The 26448-nt window shown below is 43.1% G+C and overlaps 5 non-coding genes across 5 annotated transcripts; 4 read left to right on the top strand and 1 right to left on the bottom strand.

The window, feature by feature from the left end:
• Positions 1 to 11283: 11283 nt before the first annotated feature.
• Positions 11284 to 11366, top strand: trnal-cag (transfer RNA leucine (anticodon CAG)). Its single transcript has one exon. It is a non-coding gene; the product is annotated as a tRNA-Leu (tRNA).
• A 665-nt stretch (positions 11367 to 12031) lies between these two features.
• On the bottom strand, positions 12032 to 12105 carry trnam-cau (transfer RNA methionine (anticodon CAU)). Its single transcript has one exon. It is a non-coding gene; the product is annotated as a tRNA-Met (tRNA).
• A 95-nt stretch (positions 12106 to 12200) lies between these two features.
• Positions 12201 to 12283, top strand: trnal-cag (transfer RNA leucine (anticodon CAG)). The gene has a single exon. It is a non-coding gene; the product is annotated as a tRNA-Leu (tRNA).
• An 834-nt stretch (positions 12284 to 13117) lies between these two features.
• Positions 13118 to 13200, top strand: trnal-cag (transfer RNA leucine (anticodon CAG)). The gene has a single exon. It is a non-coding gene; the product is annotated as a tRNA-Leu (tRNA).
• Positions 13201 to 14035: 835 nt separating this feature from the next.
• Positions 14036 to 14118, top strand: trnal-cag (transfer RNA leucine (anticodon CAG)). Its single transcript has one exon. It is a non-coding gene; the product is annotated as a tRNA-Leu (tRNA).
• Positions 14119 to 26448: the final 12330 nt, after the last annotated feature.

The following is a 26448-nucleotide window of genomic DNA, read 5'->3' as shown; positions in this document are numbered from 1 at the left end:
GAGGAGACACTTCTCTGGAGATCGAGACCATCACCATCATGAAAAATTATTATTAAATCAAACAACAATATTGTTGATGATAAATTCAAAGTTAATTGTATTTTTTTTTTCAAAACGCTATAAATCCATCCATTTTTTGTCTAAAAAAACAACAACAAAAAAACAACAAGAAGAGAACATGCAACATATAATCAGGGACTCATACTATAAATTAATATAAATTAAATAAGTGCAACTGCATGAAATAAATAAAAGCCAAACAAAATAAATAGTAAAATAAATTAAATAGTAAAAATAAAAAAAATATTTCCAATGTCACGTTCCAATATTGTCCACCACATAAAACAAATAATTTAAAAATAACACACAAATACAGTCCTTAAATACAACAATGTTAAAAATACATTCAAATCATTAAGTAACACATTTAGGCTAATAGTAATTCGTGCCGAACTTGAAAAAAGTAATGATAACAATATTCAGGCCTACTATTAGGCGTGTTGTAGCCATTAACTAAGTGCATTTAGTTTCATATTTGTTAAAAAATAATAATGTTATTTTTTCCCCATCTATGTTGATTATGAAAAGTGAACATAGGCTAAGATAGGATGCGCAATATATCGGGAGACATGCTCAGACATGATTTTGGCCACTTAATTAAGTTTTGTTTTGTAGAAAGCCTTTCTTTAAAGTGAATTTCGTTTTGTATAAATTGTATCTTAATTTTAATATTTTTTTCATCAACCAATTGCCTGGATTTAATAAATAAGAAGCAAATAGCAGACAATATAATCATGAGTCATGACATGGAGGTGCGGGCGCGGTCCCTTGCATTGCACGTGAACTGGGGCGCATCTCATCACAAATTAACCGAAACTCAGTATATGCCTCACAGACATGAGAAATATATCTATAAAGAAAGCTTGAAATGTCTTTAAACGAAACAATTATAAACGAAAAGAAATAGGCTACTCTCTCTATAGGCGCGTTCACTACGGAGATGGTGATCATCAATTTCATCTTTGCAGACACAACACTAGTTTATTAATAGAAATAAAATACAAATTTATTTTTAAAAATGGTGTTTATCGCGTTTTGGAAAAGAGCTCCTCATATCTTTTAGTTTGTCAGTGCGTTTTGTGGTGTTAGGAATTGTTTTTCTGCGCATTTCCGCACTAACTCAAAACGTGCGTACATGTACACCACCTCCTGACCTGGCGTAGGATTTGAGCGTGCCGTACGCCAACGTCCATATTGATAAATATCAAAGTCACTGTGGTTTTGGGTGTACGCTGGAAATTTGGTGTATGCACTTTTGATAAATGAGGGCCAGTGAGAGGTGCAGTAGCAGTGAGAGATGCAGGTGCAGTGAGAGGTGCAGGAGCAGTGAGAGATGCAGTGAGAGGTGCAGGAGCAGTGAGAGATGCAGGAGCAGTGAAAGATGCAGTGAGAGATGCAGGTGCAGTGAGAGGAGCAGGGCCAGGGAGAAGAGCAGGCCTAAATCATTTCAGTATACTCACCTTCGTGCCAGGATCAGTCGGAACTCCATTCTGTGTGCCAAATCCAGCTGGTCCAAGATGGTCTTGCTACTGGAAATGTAACCCATCTTACAACCAGCGGCACTGCACCAGAGGGTCTCCGTGATCATCAGGTAGTACCTATCGACATCCAAAACCTGGCGGGCTCACTTGTGGGCTCCATAACCTGTGAGCTGTTTTCCACACACAGGACAGCACAGCCTGACCTTCCAAAGGTGGTATGGCATCCACAAGACAAGCCGGTGTGTGAAAAAATGCTCTGGAGTGGGGGCCTTGTATCGATACGTTTTTATTTATTAATTACCCATATGACTATGGAGTTCCTTGAAATGTGCTATACATATGAGATATATAGGCCTATAATAATAATAATTATAATAATGTTTTGACTCAGGCTCACTGAATGATTACTGAATGACGAGAAACAATTCTATGAACAATAAAATGTTTTATTTTTTAACAATAAAATATAACATTAAACTATGCACATAATAAAGAGTATATATATAACATGGAGAACAGTAGTAAACACACAAAAGTAGAAACAATACGAGTATTAAAAAAAAACATATAAAATAATTAAAATAAAAGTCCCTGAGTGGGGTCGAACCCCCAACCTAATAATAAATAACATATATAATAGTAATAAACACACAAAGATAAAAAACTTTATAAAACTATATACATAGTAGTGAGTATATATATATATATATATATATATATATATATATATATATATATATAATAATGTAATGTATATATAAAAAAATATACAAAATATATAAAAAATTAGCTATTTCTTTTTCTTTACTTTTTCAAGCCACTGTTCTTTCGTAAGTGTCTCTGTGACAGGGCAGTAGATAGTCCCTCTAAACTGGCTGTGCCCAGTCGCTGCTGTCCTAAATTGTCCACACTTCCTGCAGGTATTTGCCTCAACCTTTCTGTGGTATGGACGAGGGACGGTGGGTTGAGATTGACTGACTGTGGCAGGAGCTGGGAGGACGAAACTGGGAGTGGCTGGGGCTACAGGAAAAGGGTTTTGGGGGACAACAAACAGTGTGAAGGTAGGGGTAGTGTGGGAGGCAAGAGGGACAGTCGCGCTGGGGCTGGGAAGGACAGGTTCTGGTTGAAGGCTGCCAACGGGCCGAGGAATTATTGGCCTCAGGGTTGTCAGCTTGGGTATGACTGCCTCAGTTGTATAGCTAGTGATGCACCTTTTTAATCTAGCTTGCCCAGCTGTGCTTTGTGGCAGTTTGTAAATATGTTGCTCTCCCTGGACCTGGGGTGGAGCAACAGCACGTACACTGGCAGGTGGGAGAGCCTCAGCAGCAATACCAAGAGGGTCAGGCAGATCGATCCCCTGAAGCAGAAGAGTCTGATCTTGCTTCTTAACCCTGCCGTTGTGCCACTGAACCAGAGTGGTCTGATTTACCTCCACCAGCTGGAGAGTAGTGTCCTGCATGATGGCACCATTAGACAGGATCAGCTGCCGGATCTTTCGGTAATCTTGTAAAATGAGAGACCAGCGACTCAGCGTCTTCTTCTCTTTCTTCCTCGGACTTTGATGGATGCGACAGAGCCTGATGAAAATGGCCTCCACGAGACGACAGCAGTCTGGCCATTGGGCAGGTGAAGCTGTAGATGCTAACACACTCCGTTTCAGGCTGTCCACTCCAGGGTTGAAAACAGCCTTCTTTTTTGGAGACCTGAACCTCCCTATTGTCAGCCTGTCCTGGTGTCTGGCAGCAAACTTCACTCGCTACTTGTCATATTCAAGCAGGCTCTGCCACAAGCACACAATGTCATCAACCTGAAGAAGGATAGAAGTATAGAGGCATAGCAGAGTTAAAAGGAAACTGGTAATTTCGCATACATAGTTCAGTAACACTGTTTTTACAGTCACATTGTGTTTTGTGTGGTCTTTTCCAAGTTAACAAACATTCAAAATGTTTACATACCTGCTGCCTGCTCAGTGTTAACCCTGTGCTTGTCCTCAGCTCTACCAAATACTCAGCCAGTCTGTCCACCCGGTCCATTCCTGGAATGTTCTGGTCATCCACAGCCTAAAACAGTATCATTTTAAATGGTAAAGAAAAAAAGAGATCAGTGAAATTACATCTTAATGGTAGTATTAATCAGTTTGTCGAATTACAAATTAATTTGCTCGTGGCAAGTTCCTATTGTGAAATTTACATACCAAAAGCTCTTCAGGCACATGAGTGGGGGAACCTGGTGCATACTGGTCTATGGATGTAGTTGGCTGAGAGGAGAAGGCGGCAGCAGCTGGCTGGGAGAAGGCAGATTGGGATGAGGCAGCAGCAGACTGGGATGAGGCAGCAGCAGACTGGGATGAGGCAGCAGCAGACTGGGATAAAGGAGCAGCAGACTGGGATAAAGGAGCAGCAGACAGGGATGAAGGAGCAGCAGACAGGGATGAAGGAGCAGCAGACAGGGATGAAGGAGCAGCAGACTGGGATGAAGGAGCAGCTGACAAGGATGAGGCAGCAGCTGACTGGGATGAAGGAGCAGCAGACTGGGATGAGGCAGCAGCTGACTGGGATAAAGGAGCAGCAGACTGGGATGAAGGAGCAGCAGACTGGGATGAGGCAGCAGCTGACTGGGATGAAGGAGCAGCAAACTGGGATGAAGGAGCAGCAGACTGGGATGAAGGAGCAGCAGACTGGGATGAAGGAGCAGTAGACTGGGAAAAGGCAGACTGGGATGAGGCAGCAAAAGACTGGGAGAAGGCAAACTGGGATGAGGGAGCAGCAGACTGGCAGAAGGCAGACTGGGATGAGGCAGCAGCAGACTATGATGAGGCAGCAGAAGACTGAGATGAGGGATGAACAGGCTGAATTGTAGGTGGGTTATAGTTAGCTTCATCTTCAAGGAGGAAACTCAGTGTAGGGTCCTCATTGATGTCCTCCTCAAATCCCTCATCCTGCTCATCTACATTTACTTCCTCCAGCAGCTGGTCTGTCTGCTCATTGTCAGCATCTATTGACTGAAGTGGCTGCCCTGTCTGACTAAGTAGATAGTCCACTCCAATTAGCTCCCCTAAAAACAGAATGCAGTGTGTTAAACATATTGCCCTTGCATTAGCAAAGAACCATGTGCTGTAAAATGTACAGTGAGAGTCTTACCAGTGTACTGTGCAGGAGGTTGGAAGGTGGGGACAAGCTTCTCTCCAAAAACATTTAGGCTGTTGGTGTTGATGCTTTGCACCACCTGCCCTACGTAGGTGAGAAGAGGGGAGGATTTTGTGGAAATTGATGCTGCTGCCTGGTCTTGGTTCCACCTGTTCAGGCCTTCCAGGAGATACAACTGAAAATTCAGTGTTTTAGCACTGGTTCCTGTAAAGAAGTGAACAATGAAAATCATGAAACTGGGATAATGAGTTCCTTCAGAAAATATAAAGTGATATTAGATGTTCTATTGTGTTGAATATATACTATACTGCAAACACAATGAGCCACAAACCTGGAATGAACCTGTTTAGGTGGCAGTGGAAAGATTCAAGTGAGGTCGAGCCCCTAGCACATCTGTACTTCATGAGAACTAATCCTCCCTTGGTGGTGGTGGTGCCCGTCACAGTGTAGAGAAACACACCTGGCGGATCCTGGATCACTTAACATGCCTCATCTCAAACACGCCAGATGTGCTCTATCCTCACTGTGTCCAGCAAAGGAACCCCCATCATATCTCTCCCCTTATCCCCCTTCAGTTCCTGCAGAAGCCTGTCAAGGTAGCGGGTTGTGGACTCCACCCCACGAGTCCTCCGACGGCAATAGAGCGCCAGCTCTTTTTTGGTGATGCGTCGGTCCACAAGGTTATCTGTGATGACAGGCACACCTTCCTCCTGCAGTTGCTCTCTCTTTGCCCGCCGCAACAAAGCCACATCATCTGGGTCCCATTCAAAAATGCACGCAGAGAGACGTGACATGAAGACTGGGTATAGAGGATGAGCATCAGTGGTGCACCCCACTGCCAGCCGACGCATGAAGTGCCAGATGTCCAGCCTGATATTGAGGTCAGGCCATCCTCCAAATCTGGCCTGTAGCTTGCTCTGCCCCTTCTCTATGCAGCAGCCACAGTCCACGTACAGCAGCAGTGGTGGAGCCACGGCCGCCTGGCTGTACCTGTTAATCAGTCCGGAGACCATGGTGTCCAGTGCTGGACCTTCCTGAGCAGTCAAGACACTGATAAGAATTTGTCCTGTCTCATTGCCAACAGAAGTCACCCACTGTGCTGTTCCCCTGGCTGTGCCTGCCAACTTCTTTGTGATCTAAAATCAACCAAATTAAAAATATTAATAAAGCATAACACAAATCATTTTCAAACTTCACAACAGTTAAAACATCAGTAATAATGTCAAACAATTACCTGTTTGGTTGAGTCCATTTTCAAAATGGTCCCAGACGTGGAGGTTATGCTTGCCTTGATGTGGTCTATGCGACTGATAATGTCCCTCCCATAAACTGACAGCAGCCACTTGTTAGTAGGGACATCAATGGGCTCTGGAGGCTTTTGGCACATGACAGGTAAGAGGCTGGGGCGGTTGATAAAACCAGCACACTCCTCCATATAGTGCGCCAAACGGTCAAGCCACTCCTCCCCGTGGTTCTCCCTCAGCTGTTTGACAAGTCTTGTGCGACTGTTGCCCAGCGTCCGTTCCCTCAGCATGCGTATGACACGAATGTCACAAGCTTACCTTTGTGTAAAAGAGAAGATTTGCTTATGTAATTTATTTTATGGTAAATAAAATACACTTTTATTTTGCATTTACTTCATATTACACATTTCTGCTTCAGAAAATAAATTATTAATTTTGAAATATGAATGACTTTATTATAAACACATTACAAAATTCTGTACAAGGCGTGTAGATTTTAACTCACTTCTGTGTCAAAATCAGACGGAAAAGTCTTCTATGGGGCACATCGAGCTGGTCCAGGACAGTCTGATTGGTAGACAGGTAACTCAGGCAACACACAGTACACCTGAGAGTCTCTGTTACCATAAGGCAGTACCTGTCGATGTCCAGGACCTTCCGTGCTCTCTTGTGGAGGCCATATCCAGTCAGCTGCTTCCCACATGCAGGACAGAACAGTCTGAACTTCCACAAGTGGTAGGGCATCCACACCAGAAGCCTGTGATTAAAAAAGCGATCTGGAGATGGAGCCTGGTGGTAGATGAGGGAAGGGACGGGTGGCTCATACCAGAGCTTCAAGTCTGTCCTAAGTCTGCCAGAGTGAAAGATCGCAGAAGCAATCCACCTCTGATCCTGTGAGGGGATTGTCTGCCTCATTTTAGTGGGCAGCCAAAATTGATCTGGCTCGGATGCAGGAGCAGGTCCGTGCATAGAAGGGGCAACATGCTCCTCCTGATTCAAAAGCAATGAAAGATTAGAGATGTAATATTAAAACATTGTTTCTCTCAAGTTTGCATACAAGTAATTCTATAAAGGGGCATTAGGGGACATTTCATGTCCATTTATGATAATTAGCCTATATTTTCTTCAAACAAAATTATATTTAAGGCAGATTTGAGAACTGGTTCTCAAATGATTTTTAAAAAAAATCACTGTATACATGGCTAAATGGAAAAAAATAACACTCATATACATGTTTTACTTGAAGTTTAACATTCAATTTGTTTGTAATGGTTGACAAATTCACCAGGGAAACATAAACCAACAGTAATTTTTGTAATGTACCCCCTAATTTTTAGAATAAGCCACATGTACATGTACTTCACACACAGGAAGTAAGAGATGCCACAAAAAATAGATGGGCACTCACCAAGGATGTAAGAGTCGGACTAGCTGCAGAAGGAGGTCTGACTTCAGGAGACGGATTGGCTGAAGGAGGTCTGGCTGCAGGAGACAGACTGGCTGAAGGAGGTCTGGCTGCAGGAGACAGACTGGCTGAAGGAGGTCTGGCTGCAGGAGACATACTGGCTGAAGGAGGTCTGGCTGCAGGAGACAGACTGGCTGAAGGAGGTCTGGCTGCAGAAGGAGGTCTGGCTGCAGAAGGAGGTCTGGCTACAGGAGACAGACTGGCTGAAGGAGGTCTGGCTGCAGAAGGAGGTCTGGCTGCAGGAGACAGACTGGCTGAAGGGGGTCTGGCTGCAGAAGGAGGTCTGGCTGCAGAAGCAGGTCTGGGTGCAGGAGACGGACTGGTTTAAGGAGGTCTGGCTGCAGAAGGAGAAGCACTGGCTACCGGTTGAATGCTTGAATGAGAAGGACTGGATGAAGGTGAAAGACTGGGTCTGGCTGAAGGAGGCGGACTGTGACTACCAGGCTATAAAGATACATATTGTACATTATCAACAACCATAATAAAGATGATGATGATGAAACATATTAAGGTCTTTTTAAATTACCTGAATCCGCCTTTGTACATTTAGGCTGGGTTTGGCTGCTGAACTAATGGATCCCCCAAATCGTGGCTTTGTAAACTAAAAGAAGGAGATTATTGAACAGATTGACATTCATGTAATATCATACATGCATTGGAAATTTGATGATATGAATTCCCTATTGAAGAATACACAAATAATCTTCCAGCCTACCAATAAAAGGCATTGGGAAATTCCGGAGATCATTGCTTGTGGAGGAGGTAATCTACTCAAATATTAAAATAATGCTTTACCATTGATAAGTTAAGTGCAGGCCGTGTAAAGGTCGGGGCTGAGGTAGAGGTTGGGACAGCGGTAGGAGTGGATGCAGGTGGAGCACTTGTGGTCTGGTAAAAGAACAATCAAGAATGAGGAAAACAGGTTGTATTCATCTTTCATTCGTGGTACATTTTACCGATCTAATTACGCACAGGCATGCCAAAATCTAACATTCACAGACATTTATACATTTAATCAGGACAATCCGTCCCTGTACACCAGCAAGAGTCTGAGAGCAGAAACAGCAAGGAGAAGCTGTATAAAAATAAATATAACACCCAATAAAAATAAATTCAATACTAACTGGTCTCTTTGGCAATTTTTAAAATCCAAATCATTTCTAAATGTTTTTGTTTGCTTGTGTTTTTATATCTGTAATGAGGTCATAAATAAAACCTGTCCTTCGTAATCTGTGGATACGTATATTTTGATATTTGGAGAAATACACACAGTGGCCACAAATTAATTATATTCACATTATATATATATATATTTTATTTTTATTTACAATTATACACTAATTAATGGAGCCTAACTGCAAATCGCAGATGAAATTGTAATTGACTGTCTAATTCTAAGATGCAAATATATATATATATATATATATATATATATATATATATATATATATATATATATTTGTTTGCAGCTTAGAATTAGATAGTCAATTACATGGATATATTAATCCATGTAATTGATCCTAAATTAATCCTAACATAAATATTATTGATATAGGTAATGGTAATGGACTGCTGACACATCAACTTTGTTTGAGGTAAGATTTAAAAGCTTTATACAAAATACTTTTTTGAATAAATGAGCAAAACCCAAAGCCTATCAGAAATTGTCTCTGCCTATTTAATCGTTGGAGGAGCTATGGGACTAGATATAGCCAACATTGTTATCCACGGTAAAAGGTGGTATCACTTTAGCAAGCTTTATAAATAAAAAGCAAAATTTTTATTTTTATTTTCCAAACCCCTGTGCTGGCAAACCGCCGCAGACGGGACATCCACTCATCGTCCCCCATGGCCTTGTGTGACTTTTTAGACATCTCTGGAACATTTGAAACATGTTTAGTCTTTTTAGCTACTAACGCTTTACTACTTATTACTGTATTTGATACAGTACTACTATAATTAAACACTAAACAATAACATACCAGAATCATGATCGATATTGACATTTTTAAACACACCTTAAAGAACACTGAAAGGTAAAAATCCACGAATATATTATTGTTAATGTAATTCATCATTGGAGACAATAACATGAGAAGTGCTGCAGTATACTACATCAAGACTGATCATGACACTAAACAACTTTACATTTTAAAATGCAAATTAAAATATGTTGTTGTTAATGTAGATTGTAGTTTATCAAAAAATAGTGTAATAGAAAAGTGCTGCAATATACTAGCTCATCAAGATATATAGATCATAACATTAAAAAGTACCTTAATGCAGCATAACATACGAGAAAAAGTTAGCAATATTTGAAAAATATGTTGCTGATGTTAATGTAGTTCATCAACACATTAAGATGAAATGCTGAGGTTGCCAGCAGATCAAGATCGCGATAGATCATAACAATAAACACCTTAATGGGTCATAAAATACGAGAAGAAAATGAAATATGTATTACTGTATTGTTGTTAATGTAGTTTATCTTACTTGTTGACATTCGATGAATGAACGGCAATACTTCGGCGCGGGTATACCTGAGAATAAAAAAGAGCCCGTCTCTCCACGGCGCCTGAAAGATGAAGATTCGATGCGTGATTGGCCAAAGAATCCTCTCAAAAATGAAGCCAGAGAACGCCATTGGCTCAGCAAAGATGGAGATCCGAAACGTGATTGGCCAAGGAACTCTGAAAAAGATGAAGCCCGATAACGCCATTCGCCAAGCAAAGATGAAGATACGACGCGTGATTGGCCGAGGAACTCTGACAAAGATGAAGTCCGAGAACGCCATTCGCTCAACAATGATGGAGTGCTCGCGCTTGATTGGCTGTTGTGAAACAGCCGCACGGCTGTCAGGTAGCGTTCAGGTCGCAGTCTCCCCTGGTGGCGTGGGTTCGAATCTCACTTCTGACAAACCTAACCATTGGCTGCGGGCCCAAGCTAGAGTCTTTAACCCTGTTCAACATTATCCCCATTTTGACGGACTATCCTTCGGCAGCTGGCGTTCAAGTCCCAGTCTCCCCTGTAGGCGTGGGTTGGAGTCCCACTTCTGACAAACCTAACCTTTGACTCTGAAGCTAGAGTCTTTAACCCTCTGGCAAGTTTATCAAGAAATGCAGTAATGTTGACAAAGCACTGCAATTCAGTTCATGCTAGAATTAACCAAACATTAAAGTAACACTGACCTGCAGTACATGGCCTTTAAAGTAACACTTTAGTGCAATGTATGGGATTCTATGGCACTTGGAATTTCAAGTCATGACATTTCAGAAAAAATGGACATGTTGATTGAATCGGATTCAACTGAATTTCACGAAATAACATGTTGTGATGTTTACCGGAAGAAGATGCAGTAGAATTTCATGGCAAGGATTCTTGGAAATTTCTTGGAATGAAATGTCATGGGTTTGGGGGCATGGGGTGGAGTGTCATGACACAAGATTCAAGGAATGTCATGTAAAACATTACATTGCCATTAACAAGACATGCCATTAGAATGAAGGAATGATATAAGCCTTAACAAAACATTGTAACAACACTGACACATATGACATGAATATGAGAGTAATACTATTACTGTATTTGTTCAACATTAGTCTTAAAAAAACACTGGATTTCAATTACATTGCATATGAAGAAATGGACAAAGGCATAAAAGGGAATACAGAAAGCAGCTCCTTTATTTACACGGACCCGTGTATCAAAAAGCACCATTCTGCCCCGTGTGAGGCTCGAACTCACAACCTAAAGATTATGAGACTGACGCGCTGCCTAACTGCGCCAACGTGGCATGTGCTGATACTCGGGTGAGCGTTGACCCCTAGATTCTAGATCATCTGCCATTCCGTGTAGGTGCAAAAATGCTGCTCACCACTGGCCGTCATGTCAGGATGGCCGAGCGGTCTAAGGGGCTGCGTTCAGGTCGCAGTGTCCCCTGGAGGCGTGGGTTCGAATCCCACTTCTGACAAACCAACATTTGGCTGCGGGCCCAAGATAGAGTCTTTAACCCTCTGGCAAGTTTATCAAGAAATGCAGTAATGTTGACAAAGCACTGCAATTCAGTTCATGCTAGAATAAACCAAACATTAAAGTAACACTGACCTGCATTACATGACCTTTAAAGTAACACTTTAGTGCAATGTATGGGATTCTATGGCACTTGGAATTTCAAGTCATGACATTTCAGAAAAAATGGACATGTTGATTGAATCGGATTCAACTGAATTTCACGAAATAACATGTTGTGATGTTTACCGGAAGAAGATGCAGTAGAATTTCATGGCAAGGATTCTTGGAAATTTTTTGGAATGAAATGTCATGGGTTTGGGGGCATGGGGTGGAGTGTCATGACACAAGATTCAAGGAATGTCATGTAAAACATTACATTAGCATTAACAAGACATGCCATTAGAATGAAAGAATGATATAAGCCTTAACAAAACATTGTAACAACACTGACACATATGAAATGAATATGAGAGTAATACTATTACTGCATTTGTTCAACATTAGTCTTAAAAAAACACTGGATTTCAATTACAGTGCATATGAAGAAATGGACAACGGCATAAGAGGGAATACAGAAAGCAGCTCCTTTATTTACACGGTCCCGTGTATCAAAAAGCACCATTCTGCCCCGTGTGAGGCTCGAACTCACGACCTTCAGATTATGAGACTGACGTGCTGCCTAACTGCGCCAACGAGGCATGTGCTCTGACTCGGGTGAGCGGTGAAGCCCTAGATTCTAGATCATCTGCCATTCCGTGTAGGTGCAAAAATGCTGCTCACCACTGGCCGTCATGTCAGGATGGCCGAGCGGTCTAAGGCGCTGCGTTCAGGTCGCAGTCTCCCCTGGAGGCGTGGGTTCGAATCCCACTTCTGACAAACCTAACCTTTGGCTGCGGGCCCAAGCTAGAGTCTTTAACCCTCTGGCAAGTTTATCAAGAAATGCAGTAATGTTGACAAAGCACTGCAATTCAGTTCATGCTAGAATAAACCAAACATTAAAGTAACACTTACCTGCAGTACATGACCTTTAAAGTAACACTTTAGTGCAATGTATGGGATTCTATGGCACTTGGAATTTCAAGTCATGACATTTCAGAAAAAATGGACATGTTGATTGAATCGGATTCAACTGAATTTCACGAAATAACATGTTGTGATGTTTACCGGAAGAAGATGCAGTAGAATTTCATGGCAAGGATTCTTGGAAATTTCTTGGAATGAAATGTCATGGGTTTGGGGGCATGGGGTGGAGTGTCATGACACAAGATTCAAGGAATGTCATGTAAAACATTACATTAGCATTAACAAGACATGCCATTAGAATGAAAGAATGATATAAGCCTTAACAAAACATTGTAACAACACTGACACATATGAAATGAATATGAGAGTAATACTATTACTGCATTTGTTCAACATTAGTCTTAAAAAAACACTGGATTTCAATTACAGTGCATATGAAGAAATGGACAACGGCATAAGAGGGAATACAGAAAGCAGCTCCTTTATTTACACGGTCCCGTGTATCAAAAAGCACAATTCTGCCCCGTGTGAGGCTCGAACTCACAACCTTCAGATTATGAGACTGACGCGCTGCCTAACTGCTCCAACGTGGCATGTACTGTGACTCGGGTGAGCGTTGACCCCTAGATTATAGATCATCTGCCATTCCGTGTAGGTGCAAAAATGCTGCTCATCACTGGCCGTCATGTCAGGATGGCCGAGCGGTCTAAGGCGCTGCGTTCAGGTCGCAGTCTCCCCTGGAGGCGTGGGTTCGAATCCCACTTCTGACAAACCTAACCTTTGGCTGCGGGCCCAAGCTAGAGTCTTTAACCCTCTGGCAAGTTTATCCAGAAATGCAGTAATGTTGACAAAGCACTGCAATTAAGTTCATGCTAGAATAAACCAAACATTAAAGTAACACTGACCTGCAGTACATGACCTTTAAAGTAACACTTTAGTGCAATGTATGGGATTCTATGGCACTTGGAATTTCAAGTCATGACATTTCAGAAAAAATGGACATGTTGATTGAATCGGATTCAACTGAATTTCACGAAATAACATGTTGTGATGTTTACCGGAAGAAGATGCAGTAGAATTTCATGGCAAGGATTCTTGGAAATTTTTTGGAATGAAATGTCATGGGTTTGGGGGCATGGGGTGGAGTGTCATGACACAAGATTCAAGGAATGTCATGTAAAACATTACATTAGCATTAACAAGACATGCCATTAGAATGAAAGAATGATATAAGCCTTAACAAAACATTGTAACAACACTGACACATATGACATGAATATGAGAGTAATACTATTACTGCATTTGTTCAACATTAGTCTTAAAAAAACACTGGATTTCAATTACAGTGCATATGAAGAAATGGACAAAGGCATAAAAGGGAAAACAGAAAGCAGCTCCTTTATTTACACGGTCCCGTGTATCAAAAAGAACCATTCTGCCCCGTGTGAGGCTCGAACTCACGACCTTCAGATTATGAGACTGACGCACTGCCTAACTGCGCCAACGAGGTATGTGCTCTGACTCAGGTGAGCGGTGAAGCTCTAGATTCTAGATCACCTGCCATTCCGTGTAGGTGCAAAAATGCTGCTCACCACTGGCCATCATGTCAGGATGGCTGAGCGGTCTAAGGCGCTGCGTTCAGGTCGCAGTCTCCCCTGGTGGCGTGGGTTCGAATCCCACTTCTGACAAACCTAACTATTGGCTGCGGGCCCAAGCTAGAGTCTTTAACCCTCTGGCAAGTTTATCAAGAAATGCAGTAATGTTGACAAAGCACTGCAATTCAGTTCATGCTAGAATTAACCAAACATTAAAGTAACACTGACCTGCAGTACATGGCCTTTAAAGTAACACTTTAGTGCAATGTATGGGATTCTATGGCACTTGGAATTTCAAGTCATGACATTTCAGAAAAAATGGACACGTTGATTGAATCGGATTCAACTGAATTTCACGAAATAACATGTTGTGATGTTTACCGGAAGAAGATGCAGTAGAATTTCATGGCAAGGATTCTTGGAAATTTCTTGGAATGAAATGTCATGGGTTTGGGGGCATGGGGTGGAGTGTGTAAAGAATCTTAGCTCAGGTTTGGGGAACAAATATTCAACAATTATTAATTTGGAATCAACAGTGATTGATTGATATCATCATACATAAAATTCACCCAAATAGGGATTATATAGCTCACGCGTCTGCTTCAGAGATATATAGTTAATTAACACAACGAATTGTAATTAATTAAGTATATAATTCATATGCAGGCGGGCTATATTAATTTTCGGAATACCTTAATAGAGTTACTGCAACTGTTATCCCAACTAATCAGTTCGTCCACCGAGCTGCTTGTTCGATATGCGTTACCAATTCTCAAAAAGGTTTATCCTTAGTATCAGTTTACTAATCAAATTAGTTAACTTTATCAGTATCAGCTCGTAGCTTTAGATCGTACATTAAAGAGGCTTTGTTCCGTGACCAACAAACAGAGACAATCAAGAGTATAATGGGTTTAATAAAAATGAACTAGACAATATAACTACATGTAAAATGAATATATCGAACAATAAAAACAAAAACAGTAAGAAAGAAAAGTAGAAGACAGGAAAACAAAGATTGTTACCACAGTTGAACCTTAAGAACCAACAAGGAAAATACACACTTTAACGCGCTGGAATCTGGATTGAATTATACTTGCACTGGACCTTTATGTCGCTGGACAAGCCGGCGTGTGTGGGTGTGGATGTCCTCGTAGTTGGTGAGCTGGAAGCGTCCTTTCGGTGTTTCGAGGGCGTGTTTTGCTCGCGGGAAATTCGAAAGTCTTAAAGGTATGCTGTGGAGGAGTCCTTTCACCCGGAGGATATAGGACTTCTATCAAAACGTAAAATGCTGTGTTCGGTCTGCCGACAAGAACTGAGCATCAAATAAAAGACTGAGTTAAACGTAAAATAAAACCGAAGATAAAATAAAGCGACTAGGTCGCAGGACATACACAGGAAGAATAGCACGAAGAAGAGAGAGAGTTGAGCCGTGTCGCGGTCTTTTAAAATGAAACTAAACGCCCCTTTCTGTGGAAGCACAGTCCAATAGCAACTCACAGATTTTTGGCGCCCGATATTCCCTTTGTCTTAATCTGATGACCTCATTCGCGTGTTTTATGAGGACGAGCGTTTGGCCTTTCACTTACAAAGATGGGAAAAACATAGTAGAATATTTTTTTCATTAACTTCTTACATATATTTGGCTCGAGCAAGTTGAGCGATTTCGTTTAATACCAATCACTCCGTGTTTGTTACGCATACAAGGATATATATAAACTCTTAGACCTTTATAGAAGTCCGCAAGGTTCAACTACATAACTAACAGTCCTAGATAGACAGGATACGGTATAAACTTCAAACATACAGGAATACATCATGTTTACATTTCATAATCACTCATTTCTGGGTTTTAATGTTATAGATGCATATATGTGTGTGTGTGTGTGTGTGTGTGTTGTCCATTTGCGCATCTGGCATTCCTTCCTCGCTGGGGGGGGGGGGGTTTGGAGATAACGGTCTTCTTGGATGTTGGCTCGCGAACAAATCAGGATCGCGCGAGGATCTCTGTGGGGACTCATTACGCTGTAAAGGTGTCACAAACTAATCTACCCTCCAGACTGGCTGGCGCTAACGGAAGATTTAGAATTGGAAGAGTCATAGGTTGGGGCTTTAGAAACCCCTGTTAACGTGTGTTTATTGTGTTAAGGAATGCTGACTCCATGATTCTGCGCTCATACTCTACTGTCCCCCTTTTCGTTGGATGACGTCTCTGTGGAGACATCATCGGACGACAATCATCACAATGGCGGATGGCAGGTGAATCATGAGGGTTTTGTAGCAGGTGGTTATTGAGGCTGAGGGCTCAGCTCGATGAGATTCAAAGCGGTGTCTGGTGTGATCCCCTCTTTCCGGGGGTTCCGTCGGAAACCTCCAGACACGGCTTTCGTGAGCTTGGCTGTCGATGTTCGCATCTCGTTGAGCCTCCTATACAGGATGAAGGCCAGGCCTAGTGACAGGATGTGGCTGACTACCATAGAGATACACAGCGCGGTGTCGGCTGCGGTCCAGGCTTGGACAACAGGTGAGGATGTCAGGATGGGCAGTCGAGACAGCGCTTGGAGGGCGGTATCGATGGGGGCAATGTCAATTAGCTGGGATCCCCCTTCTTCAATCCCCAATTTCAGTTCTGGATCCAGGGTGAAATTACGGTTCTTGAAAAAGGAGGGGATTTCCAGTTCTGATTCGTACTCGTTGCTTGGAAGATGGTACAAAGCTAGATCATCTAGATGGAGGATGGCACCTTTTGGTACCTGAATCCACATGCTCTGGTCGAGCAGGGTGACACGGGTGGCAGTGTCGTGCTGGTCGTAGGTGAGCGTAGCCGTGCGCACTGGAGTGTTAACGAGCCATCTGTCACCTACAATTTCTGCTTGCGTCTCTGTGACTTGAGTGCGTGACTTGGCTTCGGCAGGACACCGGGTGTTGCTGGCCATGGGTTGCAATCCGCAGATTCCATCAGTGTTGTCTCTGAGGAAGGGTTTGCTAGGGCAGAGATAGTGAATGTCTTTAGTCAACGTGCACATGTGCAGGTTCGGGGCCAGGTACAGCTGTGGGTCACTGTCGTGATAGGCCACTACGTCGGGAGTGCGGATCTTGACGTGGGTGTTATCTTTCCAAAACCCGACATTGACAATGTCCTTGAGTCTGTAAATTCGGCTTGACTCTATGATGGGCAGGTTCAGGAGAAAACCCACTTCCCTTTGCTCGGGGTCGACGTAGAGGGGGATGGCGCTGCCCAGAGAGTAGGCGAGGTGTATTTGTAGAGGGTCAGTTGGCGTGGTGACGGCGGAAGCCAGCACCGTTTGGACAAGGCTTAAGGGTATCAGGTACGGTGGAATCCTTCCCATGGCTAGGCTGTCAATGGAAGAGCTCACCTCCCGCAGCATGTCTGCCATCAGGGCTGTGACCAGCTGAGTTTGAGCAAAGTCATTCTGGAAAACCGTAAACAGCTGTTTCATAGAGTTCACGGTCTGGGTCAGCAGGACGCTGTGAGTGTTGAGAACCACCACAGTTCCCCTCAAAGTCTTGCCGATGGTCTGAAGGGAGGCACTTTGTGTGTTGAGTTGCTCTTTTATCTGTGGGATTTCAGTCCGAATTTCGGCCACGTGCCGTCTCACGGTGGCTAAGTTCACTGAGTTGACACTAGACATACCGATGTTAAACAGAGTTCCGACGGCAGCGCCGGCTCCGAGCAAAGCTCCAAGGAACCGTTTGGAGCGGCGGTTGTGTCCACTTAGCTCCGCTTGTGTGACAGTCATTTTCTCAAGTTGGTTGAGCATGTGCCTGACATCGGCCTCAGCGTGAGTGAGGGAGTCCTCTGTCCATCGGGCACCGGCCCAACTGTATTGGGCCACTGCGCTGGGGTAATGTGCTCTGTAAACATTACGCGGGTCTAGTCGAACATATACTTTCTGGGTGTGGGTCCGGCAGTTGGTGATCAGGAGTCCCGGTTGTTCCCTCAGGACGATGCCTGATGCCGGACCTGGTGAGATGATCTCCGATTGCGGCTGGCCTCTGGTCGACTGAAGGCACAGGATGGCAAACCACAGCAGCATCCTGGTGAGAGCAAAAAGGGTAGAGGGGGAGAGAAAGGGGGAGAGAGAGAGGGAGTAGGTCAGCGAGGGTTGTCCTTGGTTGGACAGGACAGTCTTTTCGCTCCTAGGACGGTAATCAGGTTAGTTTGCATTGGCCCCTCCCCGCCTTTCCCTTCCCGCAGCCACATGTCTTTTAATTTGATTGCGGTGGACCCATTTGAAAACTGCATCTTTCTGTCCCCGGCTTAGTTGGATTCGGTACGCCACCGGGGAGAGTTTGTCAACGATCTCATGAGGTCCTGTCCAGTGGGGCAGGAATTTCTTTGACAGCCGATGGGAGGCTATGTGGGATGGTTGTGTGAAGCTATGATACCAGACCCTGTCGCCCACGTCCAGTTCCTTGTTTGACGCTTTCTGGTCATAGTATGCTTTCTGGCCTTCGGCACTCTTTTGAAGCTGTTGTTGGGCGAAGGCAAAAGGTGGCTTTCAGGTGCTGGTGTAGCTCGTCGAGGTACTGGTGAGTGGTGCAGGCTGTCACTAGGTTGGAGTCTCCTGGCTGATACAACAGATGCAGTGGCAGTGTCATTTGCCGCCCAGTCATTAGTTCGAAGGGAGACACGTGAGTTGAGTCCTGCGGGGTGGCCCTGAGGGCCATTAACACCAGCGGGAGTTTCACATCCCAGTCTTTCTGATTGGCAGACACATACTTTTTCAGCATACTGACCACGGTCCGGTTTGAACGTTCCACTTGGCCAGATGAGATCGGATGATGGCTGACGTGTAGTTGAACTTGAACTCCCAGGAGTTTCCAGATCTGCTGCATAATCTCAGCTGTGAAGTGAGTGCCTCTATCTGAGTTGACTGTCAGTGGCAGTCCGAACCTGGAGAAGATGTGGTTCATCAGGAGGTATGCCGTGGTCTGGGCAGTATCGTTGGGTGCTGGAAGGCACTCTACCCACTTTGTGAACTGGCACACAACCGTGAGAAAGTATTTGTTGACCCTCGTCGACCTGGGCAGAGGTCCTACCCAGTCGATTTGGAGGTCTGACCATGGGAATGTGAGTCTTCTGCGTTGCAGTGGAGCTATGTGGTTTGGGTTTGCCGGTTGAAACTGGCAGCAGACCAAGCATTCTCTGACATATTCTGCCACATGTTCCTGCATGCATGGCCAGTATGCCACTTGCTTCAGTGTCTTATAAGTGGCTCTGATGCCGTGGTGTCCGGCACATGGCGCGTCGTGGGCATACATTAGCATGACCCCCCTTAGGCATTGTGGCACCACAAGCCTTGGCGCTGTGATGCCATCAGGTGCATACCACAGAATGTTTTCGATCACGCGCAGCATGTGCTTGATGTCATGCAGTCGTCTTAGGCACGGGTTGTCAGTGAGGTCAGATGGTTGGGTGGTTGGAGGGGTCTGAGAGGTGGTTTAGCAAGGTCTTTATAGATGTGTCAGAGGTTTGCATGTCGGCTATGTCGTTGTTTGACATCTGCGGAGCCAGCGTTAGAGGCTGAGAGGTGGGCACTGCTGCAGGGAATGTTCTTTTGCTGCGGGTTAGCACTGCCACGTTAGAGGTAGGTGGTTGGATTGGCGGTGACCACAGATTACCGTGTAGTGCGCCAGTCTTGGCGAGTTTTATCATTCAAGTCTTTGTCAAGGCCTGGTTGTCTCGAGTGTCCTTTCACCTTTTTCCAGTAGACAATCATGTTGTGTGTGCTTGTGATGTCATCACATGCCTGGAACAGGTGTTGGTGTGTGACAGGCTTGTTCTTTGAAGTCTTAAAGCCATTTTGTTTCCAGCCTGGAAGGTGGCATGTGAAACTGAGTCTGGCATAGTTAGAGTCTGTGCAGATAAGGAGTTCTCTGATGTTATGTGTCGATGCGATTTGCAGAGTTATGAGAATGGCTGCTACCTCAGCATATTGTGATGACTGGGGGCCCAACTTGAAGTGTTGAGGTGGGCACGGGCAGTCATTTATCCATAGCACACCCGCTCCTGCTTGACGAATGCCCTCTTGGTTGTAGGAGCATCCATCGACATAGGCTGTGGGCATACCTTGGCACGCCTTTTCTTCAAAATACCTGTGACAGGTTAGTTGTTGCTGTTGGGGTTCTTGTACAGCCACCGTCGCAGCTGGTGTGATATCAGAGCAGTTTTGGCAGGCTGCCAGGCCGTTGCCTAGCGCAGATTTGTGGTTCTGAGCATATCGTGCCTCGACATTGCGCCCCTGGAGGGCCATTAACCACGTGGCAATGCATGAATTGGTGACCACGCCATCTCTGATACGTTGGCTGTTGAGGAACATGACAGGCTGGTGGCAGGTCTCTATAATAACCTTCTGGGCTCCAATGTAGTTGGAGAATCTTTGGATGGCCCATACGGTGCAGAGCAGAGCTTTTTCACAATCTGAGAATTTAGTCTCTGGTGGCAGGAGTGTCTTGCTGGCATACGCGACTACTCTTTTGTCTTGATCGTGGCGTTGGTATAGGCCAGCGCTGAGACAGTGGCTGGAGAATCCAGCTTCTAAGTAGAACTCTCTTTGTGGATCAGGGTAAGCCAGACATGGAGCTGTGCACAGGTGATGTTTCAGCTCATTCATGGCATTGTCTTGAACTTCAGTCCAGACAAATGGGCAGTCTTTTTTTAGAAGGGCTGTCAGAGGTTTTGCAATGTCTGAGTAGCTTTCGATGAACTGCCGTGAGTAATTACACACCCCAAGAAAACTTCGCAGTTCTGAGATGTTGGTGGGTGGTTTGATGTTTTGGACGGCTTGAATGCGATTGGACTGCGGTTCGATGCCCTGTGACCCAATCAGTAGGTCTACGTAGTTGACCTTGGTTCGACACCACTGTCCTTTGTGGAGAGCGATCTTGGCGCCGGCAGTTGACAATTGGTTCAAAACATAGTCTATCTCTTTTAAGTGGTCAGCCACTGTTTTGCTTTTCATTAGAACATCGTCTACGTAGATGAGGTTACCTCTCATTCTGGCATCTGGGCATGCTTTGTTCAGGAAGATGTTGAACTCAGCAGGCGAGTTGGCATAGCCGAACGGACACCTGGTGAAAGTGAATTGTCTGTTGCCGAAAGTGAAAGCTAGCTTGTGCTGGTCTTCTGGGTGCACGGGTATGGTCCAGAATCCAGAGGCCACATCAAGTGTAGAGAAGATTGTGACACCTCTGATTCTGGGTATTTCTTGCTCCAGCTGGGTCATGGGCCATCGTGATAGTGGCACCTGTTGATTCAGTTTCCTGTAGTCAATGGTGGGTCGCCACTTGCCGTTTGGTTTGATTACGGGCCAGATCGGGGCAGAATAGGTGCTGTTGCATGGACGGATGACACCTTTTTCAAGCATGGAATCGATGATCTCTTGCACCGGTTCGTGTGATGCGATGGGGATCTTGTACTGCCTGACAAAAGTGGGAGGAGCCTGAGGGTGCGTTGGGATGCGCACGGTGTGGAGTTTGGTGAGACCACAATCTAAAGAGTCTTTGGCAAAGGATGCTTTGAACTTGTAAAGGACTTGTTTGAGCCTTTGTAGATCTGCATCATCTTTAATTGCATCAGCGTCTTTTAGAATTTGTTGAACTTGAGATTCAAATCCTGGGTATGGCTCCTCTGTTGGTGTGTCGTCTGTCGTGTTGGCAGGCAGAGGTGCAGCAGTTTCATCAGTTTCGCAGGCGGGCTGTTTGGAGACAGTGTATACTGCAAGGTGTTGGTCATCTGTCAGTTCTGTTCTGCATACCTGGTCTTTGTCCTCCGGCATGACTGAGGTGATGGAGATTATCTTGAAGGGTGTTGTGAACACTGTGTTGTCTGTGTTCCCTTCGGGCATCATTGAAGATGGGATGGGTCCAATGATTGGTAATTTGAGTTCAAAATCAGGAAAGTCGTGGCTCACTAGCTATCCCACCCGATAGGCTTTTGGAATGGCGATGTCCATTGCCATGCAGTTGTTGAAAAGGATGTAGACTGCACGGGAGGACACTTCGATGAGGGGTGTGGCCTCTAGCGTGAGTCCAAGTTCAATGCATTCGGGTGAAGGTTGAAAAAAACCCAGAGTGTGGTTTAGGGTTTGGCCACATCGCATGATGAGCCGTACAGCGACCCCTTTGGTGTACGCTGGTACGACGGTTTCCTGTTCGTTGACTAAGGTGCAGACCTCTGGAATGGTCTGGCCTGACAGGAGGTTCTCAGTGTTGGTTGGAACAATGGCTGGCTGTAAAGTCAGTGGGGCCCACAACACCTCATTAATAATGTCTATATGAGCCTGGAGGCGAATCAGAAGGTCTGCACCGATGTAGACATCATGGGGCGGGTCCGGAAGGACCAGGAAGTAATGGGTCAAGCACCGGTGCTTCCATTGCAAGTTCAAAGCGCAGATGCCTTTGGCAGTCACCAGGTTTGATGGGCATGAGTTCAAAGGGAAACGGGTGCGCTTGCTGGCAGACGGAAGGTCCGGTGTATGTTCAGTGAGGGCATTGAATAGTGAGACACTGATGGCTGAGTTGTCTGCCCATAATGCAAGTATAATGTCAGTAGTGGTAATGAAGCCAGAGAACGCCATTGGCTCAGCAAAGATGGAGATCCGAAACGTGATTGGCCAAGGAACTCTGAAAAACTCTGTTGTGCGGTCAGCAAAGAAATTTTGCAATACATTAGCAGCTGGCAGGTGCAGATGAACTGAAACTCTCTTTGTTTGGACCTGGCACTTAAAAAAAATTGCATGAACTTATTGACTTGACCTACCAGGCTCCATATTAAAAAACAAGGTCTCTAATTTAATAATGTAACACGTTTTATACAGACACTTCATATTTGACACATGACGCCGTTCCTGGAAGTCGCTCTGATCGGGTACATCTACCGGTCTCTACAACTCCTCGTTAGTATAGTCGAGGTATAGTATAGTAGTATAGTATAGTATTTTTAGAAGATGGCTCCTTCCCATAATCTGCCCTGCAAGCAGTGTGACAGTCTGTAAATTCCACAAACAACAGTATAGAGGTCATTCGGCATAGCAGTCTACCTACAGCTCCTTGGTACGATGGCCTTCATCTGTCTCAAAAGTAAGGGTTTTGTAGCGAATTGCAGCATTTATATTTAAAATGCCTCCACTTGTTTCCGCCGGGTTTAGAACTGAGAACCTTTCGCGTGTAAAGCGAACATGATAACCACTACACTACGGAAACATGCTTTGTATGTCAGTCCCACCTCTTCTAGGGTACGCTTGTTCAAAAGCAAATTAAACTATAGACTGCCCAGTGTTTTTAACATGGCAAAAGCTGCTAATTTTGTTGGCAGACAAAACATTTTTTATTACTGTACAGGAAACCTCAATGGTCATTTGTTTTATTTTTGTCCTTTTCTAAAGAGATTGAACCACAAACATCCCTGCAAGTGTACTGACCTGCTCAACAGAAAATCGCATATGAAATTTTTACAAAAACCACCCACAGTTTCCGCCCAGTTTAGAACTTTCGCGTGTGATGGCCTTCAACTGTCTCAAAAGTAAGGGTTTGTAGCAAATTGCAGCATTTATATTTAAAATGCCTCCACTTGTTTCCGGCCAGTTTTGAACTGAGGACCTTTCGCGGCGGGAGTCGAAAATGGTTAAGCTTAACTTCCCTTAACTTTTCCCATTCATTCTCTATGGTAGTGCTTAACACTACGGATGCAATATACCTTTGGCCACACGTAGACTTCCTGGCGCTGTTTCGCTTTTCCGTGGCGGGGAGTTTAAAAAGCATAGTGTCATCTGTCAGTCATTCGCAGTGGAGGAGGGGAGACCCGTTTTACGAACGGAGAGATATTTGTTTACCGACTTGTCAGCAAACTTGTTTTGTTTTGTTGCTGTCTAAACTACCTGCAGACAGATTTTCCCTCAGGTGACCGCATATACATTATTATTCAAATATTTTATAATTTAAATTGCATGTATATTGTCATGTAATCGTATTGTTATCGTGTTGAATGGATTGTGACTATAAGAAACAGTAAACTCCTCGTTGTGAATACAGCTGTTATTTTATAAGAGTATCTTTGTTTGTAAAGGTGAATGTTTCATCATAATCTCTTACTATGCTTAAAATATATGTTAACAGTGCAGTAAGATGTAATGTGCAGTAGTATGGAGGACCAAACCTGCAATTAAAAATGAATGAATCAATAAATGAATAAATAGATAGATAAATAAATGTGATAATAGGAAAATAAATAAAGGAATAAACGACTTGATAAAATAAATATGATTCATTTTAATCAAATATATTTTTTTATATTTTTCCCCTAATTTATAATTTTTTGCTTTTATATTTTAATGTATTTGTATTATTTTTAATTGTATTTATTTATTATTTTATTTATTTGTTTGTTCCATTTATTCTTATATTTATTTATGCATTCATTTATTTGTATATTTATTTATTCCAATATGTATTTATTTCCAGATTTATTTATTTTAATCTTTATTTATTTTTATTTTTCTTTCTTTAGTTTTATATCTATTCTTACATTTTTTTTGATGTGCATGATAATTAGATTGGTTGGTTTTGCTTACCAAATATAAATATTAATTAGCAAATAAATAAAAGCAGAAAATAAATTAAGGGAAATAATACAAAAATTAGTTTGATAAAGAATAAATCATATTTATTTTATCAAGTCGTTTATTCCTTTATTTATTTTCCTATTATCAAATTTATCTTTTTATTTGTTTACATGTTTATTTATTCATTTAATTTCTGCGGGTTTGGTCCTCCTATAATGTAATTAATATCAGACACACACATATATTACATTTAAATTACAAACAAATATATATGTTATGAATTTGCGTGGAAGCAAAGGCAGTAGGCGGATCTAAATGCAGCAGTAGACTTTAATTACAGGTTCGGAACAGACAAGATACTCGTGGTACGCACATTAAAACATACATTCAATAACTGACCCCCAACAAAAGAGCAGACAGGATTTAAATACACAGACGGGATAAGGGAACAAGACACAGCTGGGGCAAATCAGAACACCGAGCGGGACCATACAACCTAACAAGACAACACACCTGAAACAAGGGACCTAATAATGACATGACTAGGATAACAGACTACAATTAACAAGGCACAAACTGAATAAAAGACCAAAGACAGAGAAACCACAAACCAGAAACATGACAAAATGAATAAACACCGTAACAATATATATGTGTACAATTTAATGGTATAATTTAACATTTTTAATTAGTTAACTTGTTAACTTTTTATATATACATATAAACATTTTTAAAGCAATTTAAATAATGAATATTAAATAATACAAATTTAATAAACAGTACGTGCTCTAAGGCTGCATTTATTCAGTTAAGAAACAGTAATATTATGGAATATTATAGCATTGTAAAATAACTCTTTTATATATATCACTGATGCTTTAGTATTAACTGTCTTATTTCATTTTGTTACTGTAAGTATTTAAATGCTTATGCTGAGACACTAATGAATACATTCTGATTTCAGAACAGCATCATGAAGAAAACAGTGTTCTTCCCAGGGAAAGTCAAAGTGTCTTTCAGGAAAGGCCCGTCGGGCCATTTACGCCGGGACCCATCAGAAGAGGCAAAAAGAATTAAAGACAACCCTTTACTGCAGGACAAGTCAACACCTCAAAGAGAAGATCTGGTCAAGTTGAACGCCCGTTCTGTTGTGTTACATAGAGGAGGGGATGTCTCTGACAAGCAAGAGGTGTTGGGAGAATGCATTCTTCAGTTCGGCAAGTACAAGGGCAAGTCTTTCAAGTGGTTATTAGAGAATGATGGCAGCTATGCTTTGTACCTGTCCGATAAGGTTGAGGAAGAAGAACAGGCTGGGCAGTTCAACCCAGAGGGTCCATGCAAGGATAGCCTCATTTCCTTTCTTGAGTATTCAAGAAGCTTCAAGGAAATTGAAGATCTTAAACAGTATCTGTCTCAAAGGCCAGACGCAGTGCCAGTTTTGACAGAGGAATACTGTTGGATTTGGATCCAGAGCACAAGACACTTGGAGGAAGATTTGGGATACCAGGGCAGACGGATATGCTTTCTTTATAATGAGGCAGAAGTGTGTGCCAGGCAGCAAAATGTACAATTTGCAGCAGTATCTTTTAAAACAGCAGCAAAAACAGATGACCAAAAACACTCCTCCGATGCCCTCACCATCAGCTTCCGCTGCAAGACCACCTGTTCCTTCCATTACTGACTCTGATCAGCCTGGTGAGTTAATAAAATTCATGCAAGTTTGCTTATATTGATTCTTAAAGCCTGCCTAGCTACTGATGCATTTGTCATATTTTATAGTAATGGAGGAGGATGAAGAACTGGAGAGGATGATGCTGAGTATTTCTCCAACAAAATATCT

This window comes from Siphateles boraxobius, unplaced genomic scaffold (genome assembly GCF_051911475.1).
Source record: "Siphateles boraxobius isolate OS27281-9 unplaced genomic scaffold, OSU_SipBor_1 23, whole genome shotgun sequence".
NCBI lineage: Eukaryota > Metazoa > Chordata > Actinopteri > Cypriniformes > Leuciscidae > Siphateles > Siphateles boraxobius.
The sequence above is the reverse complement of the archived record's forward strand: the minus strand, read 5'-3'. Positions and strand labels throughout refer to the sequence as shown.